Source organism: Silene latifolia, chromosome 7 (assembly GCF_048544455.1).
Source record: "Silene latifolia isolate original U9 population chromosome 7, ASM4854445v1, whole genome shotgun sequence".
In the NCBI taxonomy this organism is placed as follows: domain Eukaryota; kingdom Viridiplantae; phylum Streptophyta; class Magnoliopsida; order Caryophyllales; family Caryophyllaceae; genus Silene; species Silene latifolia.
Genome location: NC_133532.1, coordinates 62,859,145 through 62,867,795, shown reverse-complemented (window position 1 = coordinate 62,867,795; position 8,651 = coordinate 62,859,145).

The following is an 8,651-nucleotide window of genomic DNA, read 5'->3' as shown; positions in this document are numbered from 1 at the left end:
GAATGCGATCATCACTTATGTAAATATCAATACTCTATCCAATATTTGCATAACGATCTTTAGCAATTAAGGTATACTGCTCAATCACATTGAGATAACATAACCATCATGTCTACCTTATGCCAACGGCTTTGGTTAGAGGATTAGCAACAGTTGCATCACTCTAATTTGCATTGCTATTTTCCCTTGTTCTATAAACCTGTGATTATTAAGCCATGGGTTAAGGATATGGAGATGGTTAAAGAAAAGGTTGAGGTGGTTCCTGTGTGGGTCAAACTCCATGGTCTCCCCCCTGAAATTTTGGGGTTCCTGTTTGCCTAAAATTACCAACTTGGTTGGTAAATATGTTAAGATGGATTTGGACACACATGATAAAATCCGCCAAAGTTTTGCGAGGATAATGGTTGAGGTGCCTATGGATCAACAGCTCCCTGAGAAAGTGAAGTTTCTGGATGAATTTGGGACTGTGGTGACTGTTACTGTGGAGTATAAGTGGCGTCCTATTTCTTGTACCAGCTATAAAGGGATAGGCCATGAAGCTGCTCAGTGCAGGAAACCTGGTGGCAAGAAGAGAATACGTACACAAGCACCTAAGTTGTATCTAAACCCCAACAGAAGACTGAATGGAGGCCAATTGTGAAACCAACCCCTGTTCCTGCAGGTGTTCTAACTCCTCCTATTCTTACTCCTACCAATTTTCCCCCTTTGTATAATGTCAGGAGTTCCCCTGTTGTTAAGTCTACCCCCGTGAAGCAAATTATTAGACTTAATAGGCAGGATGGAATGGTGGGAGTGAGACTGTCTCGCAAATTTAACAACTACACCTTCATGGATGCTCTTAAACATAATGTTGTTGCTCATGAGCAGGTGGTTGATAGTGGTAAGGACCCTCCCTCTTCCAATATCCATGCATAGCATTGGATTTTGGAATGTTAGGGGTCTTAATGACCTGAATAAGCAGAGAGTGGTGAAATGGTTCATGCACAATAATGGGGTGGGTTTATTTGTCTTGCTTGAAACTAAGCTTAAACCTGGAACTCTGTTAAAACGTGATACCTCTATTTGTGATGGTTGGAGTGTCTCCACTAACTGCAGCTGGCATAAGGGTGGTAGAATATGGATTTTGTGGAAACCTAGTCTTTTTGATATTCAGTTCCTTTCTTATAGTGCCCAACACATTCATATGTTGGTTTCTTCTCAAACTGATGGGAAAAAATTTCTGCTTACTATGATTTATGCCTTTAATGGATTATATGAAAGAGTAGAGTTATGGAATATACTTAAGGGGATTGCTGGTGAATGTAATGATCCTTGGCTGTGGCTTGGGGATTTTAATACAGTGTTATCTCCTGTTGAAAGACTTGGTGGGAATACTTCTGATGCAGAAATGGAACACTTTCAGGATTGTGTCTCTATTTGTGAAATAGAGGACATTCCAGCTACTGGAGCTTTGTTTACATGGTCCAATAAGCAAGGCCCTTGTGACAGAGTGTATAGTAGATTGGATAGAGTTATGGGGAATTAGAAGTGGATGGACATGTTTGGTACTAGTCTTGCTCACTTTCACCCTGAGGGGCTTTTTGACCATTGTCCTTGCACCATTATGGATAAGAATACTGAACTTGATGGGAAGAAGAGCTTTAAATACTTCAATATGTGGGGGTAGTGCTCCCACCTTTAAGGATTCTGTTGCTATGTCTTGGGCTAATGGTTTTAGAGGCACTAAGATGTTTATAGTGGTTAAAAAACTCAAGGCTCTTAAGCATGTTCTGAAAGGTCTGAATAGGGATTGCTTCTCTGATATTGAGAACAATACTAACATTGCTAGTATGGCTCTGGAAACTATTCAAAAAGCTTTAATTGTTACTCCTGGTGATCCTGATTTATTACAGCAGGAGGTGGATTTAGCTCATGATTTGAAGGAATTAATTGCTGCCAGGGATAGTTTTCTTCTTCAAAAGGCTAAGATACAATGGTCTTTAGAAGGGGATCTTAATACTTCCTATTTTCATCATATCATCAAAAAAAGGATGATGCTTAATAAGGTATTCCAAATAGAGGATAGATGGGATAGTTTGTACTGAGGGAGCTACTATATAAGCAGCTTTTTTGGACTACTATATTGATCTCCTAGGGTCTCATACTGCTACTGATGAGGTTAATATTAATGTGGTTAGAAAAGGGGCCTGCTGTTCTGAGGAGCATTGGAATATTTTGGCTTAACCTGTCACTATTGATGAGGTGAAGAACTGTATCTTTAGCATTCCTAAAAACAAGTCACCTGGACCAGATGGCTACTCTAGTAAATTCTATAGGTATGCTTGGGATATTATTGGGGGTGATGTTTGTGATGCTTTTTGTGACTTCTTTACTACTGGGCAGTTACTGAATCAAATAAATGCTACCATTATCACCTTAATACCAAAGACTGAGAGACCAACTACTGTTAAGCATTTCAGGCCCATATCTTGCTGCAATGTTCTTTACAAGGCTATTTCAAAGGTTCTATGTAATAGATTGGTCAGGGTACTACCTGATATTATCAGTAAGAATCAGGGTGCTTTTGTGAAGGGTAGAAGTATTCTTGAGAATATTTTGATCTGTCAAGACCTAGTAAGGATGTATCACAGAGGTAGAGCCTCACCTAGGTGTATGTTTAAGCTAGACTTGCAGAAAGCTTATGATTCTATAGAGTGGCAGTTTGTGAATCAGATGTTAGAGGCCCTGAGATTCCCAGAGAAGTTTAGGTTGCTTGTTATGGCCTGCCTTTCCTCTCCATCATATACCCTTAATCTGAATGGTGCCCATTTTGGATATTTTAAGGGTAGAAGGGGAGTAAGGCAAGGGGACCCTATATCCCCTCTAATCTTCTGTCTGTGTATGGAGTATCTGACTAGAATCATGGACTTTGCAACTAAGCAATGGTATTTCAGGTATCACCCTCTATGCAAAAGCCTAAAGCTAACTCATTTGTTATTTGCTGATGATTTGCTTCTGTTCATTAAAGGGGATGTTAAATCTATTATGCTTATTCTGAGAGCTCTAGCAACTTTTTCTGTTGCTTCTGGTCTTAAGGGTAATTCATCCAAATCTGAAGTGGTGTTCAGTGGTGTAGCTGAAGAATTGAAGCATGATATTACCCAGATTTCAGGTTACCAGGAGGGTCATCTACCTTTCAAATATCTGGGTGTCCCTATCCAGCCTGGTAGGCTAACTAGGGCTGATTGTAATGTGTTATTAGAGAAGATTATGGCTAAAGTTAGAGGCATAGGAGCAAGAAAGCTTAGCTATGCAGGTCGACTTGTTCTTATAAACTCTGTCTACAACACACTTCATAATTACTGGGCTTCAATCTTCCTAATTCCTAAAGGGGTTATCAAGAGGATAGAAGCTATCTGTAGGAATTTCTTGTGATTATAGCAGAACACCTTTGGTATCATGGCATGTCATTTGCTGCAGCAAAAAAGAGGGTGGTCTGGGTATAAAGGAAGCTGGGGTGTGGAATACTGCAAGTGTAGGTAAGCTTGTTCATTGGTTGTATACGAAGGCTGATAGACTATGGGTCCTCTGGATTGATCATGTGTATTTGAAAGGAGCACAATGGGACACTTATTTACCTCCTCCTGATTCCAATTGGAACTGGAGGAATATTTGCCGTGTGAAAGGTTTACTGGAAGGTGGTTATCAGAACAGCTATTGGATAGCTACCCCCGGTGGTTATTCAGTAGGTGCTGGGTACCAATAGTTGCAGGGATCACACCCCGCCCCGTCCATTGGTATAAAGACGTAGGGGATACTTGGATTTTGCCAAAACACTCATTCATTGGCTGGTTGATTCAGAAGAAGGCTTTAAATACTCGGGCCGAACTTTACCAGCTGGGTTTCTACATGTCTGATAGATGTGTTATTTGTGAAGTTGGGGAGGAAACTCATGAGCACCTCTTTGGTGACTGTGTTTATAGTACTCAGGTTATTAATTGTATTAAGCAGTGGCTCTGTCTTCGTCTTAATGGTCCTCTTACTCATTATTCGAAGCTGCAGAGGAAGACTTGTAGAATGGTAAGGATGGCTGTGTACTACATGCTGTGGACTGAACGAAACAAATGCAGGCTGGAATTACAACTTAGAAGGCCTGAGCATCAGGTAACAGCTTTTAAGAAGCAGCTGCATTATAGAATTGTACATAATGTACCTTCTGTTATGCAGCCAACTGATTGTGCTTGGCTTAGTCTATTGTCCATTCAATGTAATTTGTGTACTTAGCTTTGCTAGAGAATTGAAATAGGCGCTGATTGTAATATCCTATTGAAAGTTTTCATTAATATATAAAAGCTCACATGTTACCAAAAAAAAAAAGTAAAGACTAAGCCTAAGAATCTAACTAACTAAGCATAACCTAATGCCATCCCCGGCAACGATGCCATTTTGATGATAGGGTAAAGTCCTCATACCCTTATCAAAAACTATTTATAAAACCCAACTAAAATGTAGTATTTAATCGGGGTCGAACACGAGGATGGAGTGGGTATACACTTAGGGGTCGTTTGGTTCAATAGCATGGAATGGAATGGATTGGAATATGAACCCATAATGGTATGGGGTTCTAAATCCATTCCTTTATAAACTTGTTTGGTTCATCTAAAATTGTAGAAGAGAGGAATGGAGTTAGATACCAAGGGAGGAAGTTGGGTATGGGATTCTAGGTGGTTGGAATGGAGTTAGAATCCATTGGGTATCTAACTCCATTCCAAAAGACTCCAACCAAACATTGGAATGGAGCAAATCCATTCCAATCCATTCCAAGAGAGCCAACCAAACACCCCCTTAATATGTTATAGTCTTTAGTTTAGTCAAATAATGTAAGGTTGATTAACTTTAAACTAAGATGCAAATAAGAATCAAGTTAAACTAAATGATATTATAATTGATCAATACGAGAAAGACTAAAGATTTCCGGTTCACTTGGGTTATTGGGCATGAAATAAGGTAAACATTGGGAAATGGGTGATGCAAATAGTCAAGGAATTATACCTAATGTCTTAGGACACCTAGAATTCATTAACCAACTTTCATGTGATTAACTAAATTCGTCACTCACATACACAAGGATTATCTAATAGTCTACACACCAATATTGTTCATCCACTTGTATAGACAATAAGATAACCAAACATGTGAGAAAATACTCAAACTTTCATAGGAGTAATTCTACAAACACTTCATGTGCAAGAAAGTGAAGACTAACAAACTACCCAAATCTATATGTTATCAACCCAAATTCACACTCATTTACTACCCAAGATCCACCTAAGCTCTAGATGAGGACTACTCACACATGTTTAAGGATGAAAAACTAACAATAAGATGGAACAATACACACACAAACATGCTAAACATCATAAAGATAGAAACTTTGAATGAAAACAATAAGTAAAGATAAGTAAAGAACATGAATGTAAACTAATTAAATAAGTGTAGATAAAAGATGAGATTTATACCAACTAAGACAATAACTTGGATTCAAATATGGAAGGATTCTTCAATTCTTCAAGTACAACCCAAAATTACCAAGGCTAGAACTAGATCTACACTAATTTGATGAGTAATTAAAGTCTAATTAAGGAAAGATTACAACTTTAATAAGAGGAAAATTGAGAGAGAAATATTTAGAGTTTTACAAATATTTGAGAGGAAAATAAGCTAAGCTATTCTAATTTCTAATTGGTCTAAGGTAAGGTATATTGTCTAATTGTTCTAGTGTGTATTTTATAGTACTAGTCCATTAATTAATAATACTAATAATAATAATATCCTCCCCAAATCAAAGACACCGACCCAAAGCAAAAATGAAGACAAAAAATGGGGAAAGGGACACGGGTCATACAAACAAAGCAAGACCAAATGGGAAAAGGATGAAAAGCAGCAAGGGGCGCTAAGCCGGTCCACCGTCCGACGGTCGTGGCACCGGCTGGGAGTTCTCTGGAAACAAAGGATGAAAATCAATGAATCCCCAGCCGGCATGGGGGTGGCAGACGGGTATCCGTCTGGGAGAACAAAAGTTGTTGCGAGCCGGTTGGTAGGCAGCCGGGTACCCGGCTGGGAGTGCGTATTCTGCAATTGGTGATTTGAACCGGTGATGCGTGATGACTTGTGATGCCGACTTGATTGATGCTGATGGATGTCGAGGGGAATATTTGCTGGTGATTGTTGATGATGGTGTCGGGTTGCAGGTCTGGATTGTTGTCGATTGTGGTTGTTAAATGGAGGAGGGAGTACGGTGAATGGAGGAGATGGGTTGTTGTGCTGCTTCAATGGATGAAGGTGGCTGTGTTGATGATGATGTCGGGTTGCTGTTGATGACGCAATTCGAATTGGGATCGTGGATAGCCTGAGTTGATGGCGTCGGTGTTGGCTCGTCGGTGTTGTGGTTGCCGCTATGCTCGGGTTCGGTACGGGTCTGATTGAATCTGGGCATGGTTGATAATGGTGGTTAATGGTGATGATGAGCACGGTCGCACGGAAATGGTGCTGATGATGAATGGTGTAGGTGCAATACATTAAGTAGCAGGGGAAGGGACGGGTTGAAGATAGACGAAAGTCAGGGTTGACTTGTTTATTTTGGTTTTCATTTAATTCACGCTTTGCTATTTTGCCTGTCTCATTTTTTATCCTTGCTTTCCCGTTTCACCTACACATTTAATTAATATAATAAAAAATTAATATAATAATAAAATAATAGTGATAATACTAATACTATATAAAAAATCGATTAAATATTAAATATAATTACGAGGACTAATTATTATAAATTAGTAAATAAATCCCTCTTATAAGAAAAGATAAGAGTTCTCCAACATTTTTCCGCCTAAATGAATTTGACTATAATTGGGCTTTATTATATGATATCTGTAATTGGACTTTTATTATATCATATCTGTTATTAGGCTTTTATCTGGATTATACCGAACTTTCACTTTTCCATCGATTAATTCAAAATATTAATAATATTAATTTACAATTAAATTTTAAATTGAGTTAAATATCAGTTTTATTATTATTTTCTTTAATATTTATATCTAAAATACTGTGCATTCGCGGGAGATTTATACTAGTGAGCCATTAATCAATTAAACACGCAAAAATCGAGTCGAAATAAGCTATAAATGCGGGGCAAAATATAATTCAAATACGACTTATCAGTCACGGACTCGGAACCACTAATCTTCCAAGTCCGTTGGTCCTTAGCTGACCAAAACATCGCCAACATGGCGTTAATGTCAATGTACGCGTTCTTATCTACATGTGTCAGGCCACGGGGAAAGTCAGTGAAGAGGCCACGAGCAATGCGGGATGCCAACCCACCACAGGAAATCGTCCCCTTCCTCTTCTGCCTGACAACGCTAAAATGCTGAGCTGTCAGATAAGCAATGTTAAGAACGGAGGGGATAACACTATCAATGTCCAAATAGCCCGTTAAAATAGACAACTCAACGTTGTTAATGTTGTTAGGCTCGTTGAGGGCAAATATCGTCTCCCCGAGGAGACAAAGAAAGTAACGGGCTGGGGGAAGATGGACGTGAGCCACCTTCCTCTGGTCATAGGGAGTATGTGCAAGAGTGGGCCAAAGTAAAGACAAGAGCTTCCTAGGAGCATCCCGAGGCCCGTGACAAGTCAAACCTAACCTCCTCCCAAACTCAGCTAAGGTCCAAGTGAAGGTCTGGTTAAATAGTCAAAATAAAATACAAGAACTCCCCGGGTCAATGTCATAGGCAGCGGATGAGAAAGTAAAAGAGCTAAAGAACTCCAGGGTCGCTCATATGTGAGCGCTCTCATCGTGGTCAAACCTGTCATCTCACTCCCGTTTAATTCAGCCACGGGTTCTAAAGTCCCCAACTTATCCAATGAAGAACGACACAAGAAACGCGTAGAGGTAATGTCATAGTTCATCAAATGCAAAAAACGAGCACGATGAAGCGAGTTAGTAAATCGTACCTCAGGATACTCGGAAAGAGGGTCCAAAGAATCATCGTCAACGAACCTGGCAGCGGCTCATGCAGCTGCAGTAGGACCCCCTCCCTTACCCCCTTGTGAAGCTGAAGCAGCTGTAGCAGGTAGTCCAGGAGCGCGGCCAGAAACCGGTCGAGGGACAAGAGGAGACGTGACTGTGATGGGGGTTGTCAACGCAACAGGGGTCCACACCAAGGACGGTACCAAAGCAGTAGTAACAGAGTGGTGACAACGGGAGTAACAGTGGTATGAACAACATGGGTGGTGACGGTGGTGGCAGCAAGGACCACCGTCTCAGTAACAGATGGAACAGTAGCGAAACTAGAAGCGGAAATTGTACTACTATCCATCCTATCAGTCAAAATAAATCCTTTAATCAAAATGAATCAATAAAAATTGATTTTTCCCCAAATTTCGGAAATTCGAAACCCTAATTAAAAAACAAAAGCTTGAAAATGCAATTAAACAATAAGAAATAGGGAGAAGGACTGACTTGACGAATTACCCAAGACAAATTAGCAAATAAACCAACAAGGAAAGCACAAGTTAATCGAAAACAGTTCTATTTTTCCGAACCCTAATCCTTCAGAAAACCTGCAAAAAACACGAAATTTGAATGGGAAATTAAGGGGCAATGGTTTAAT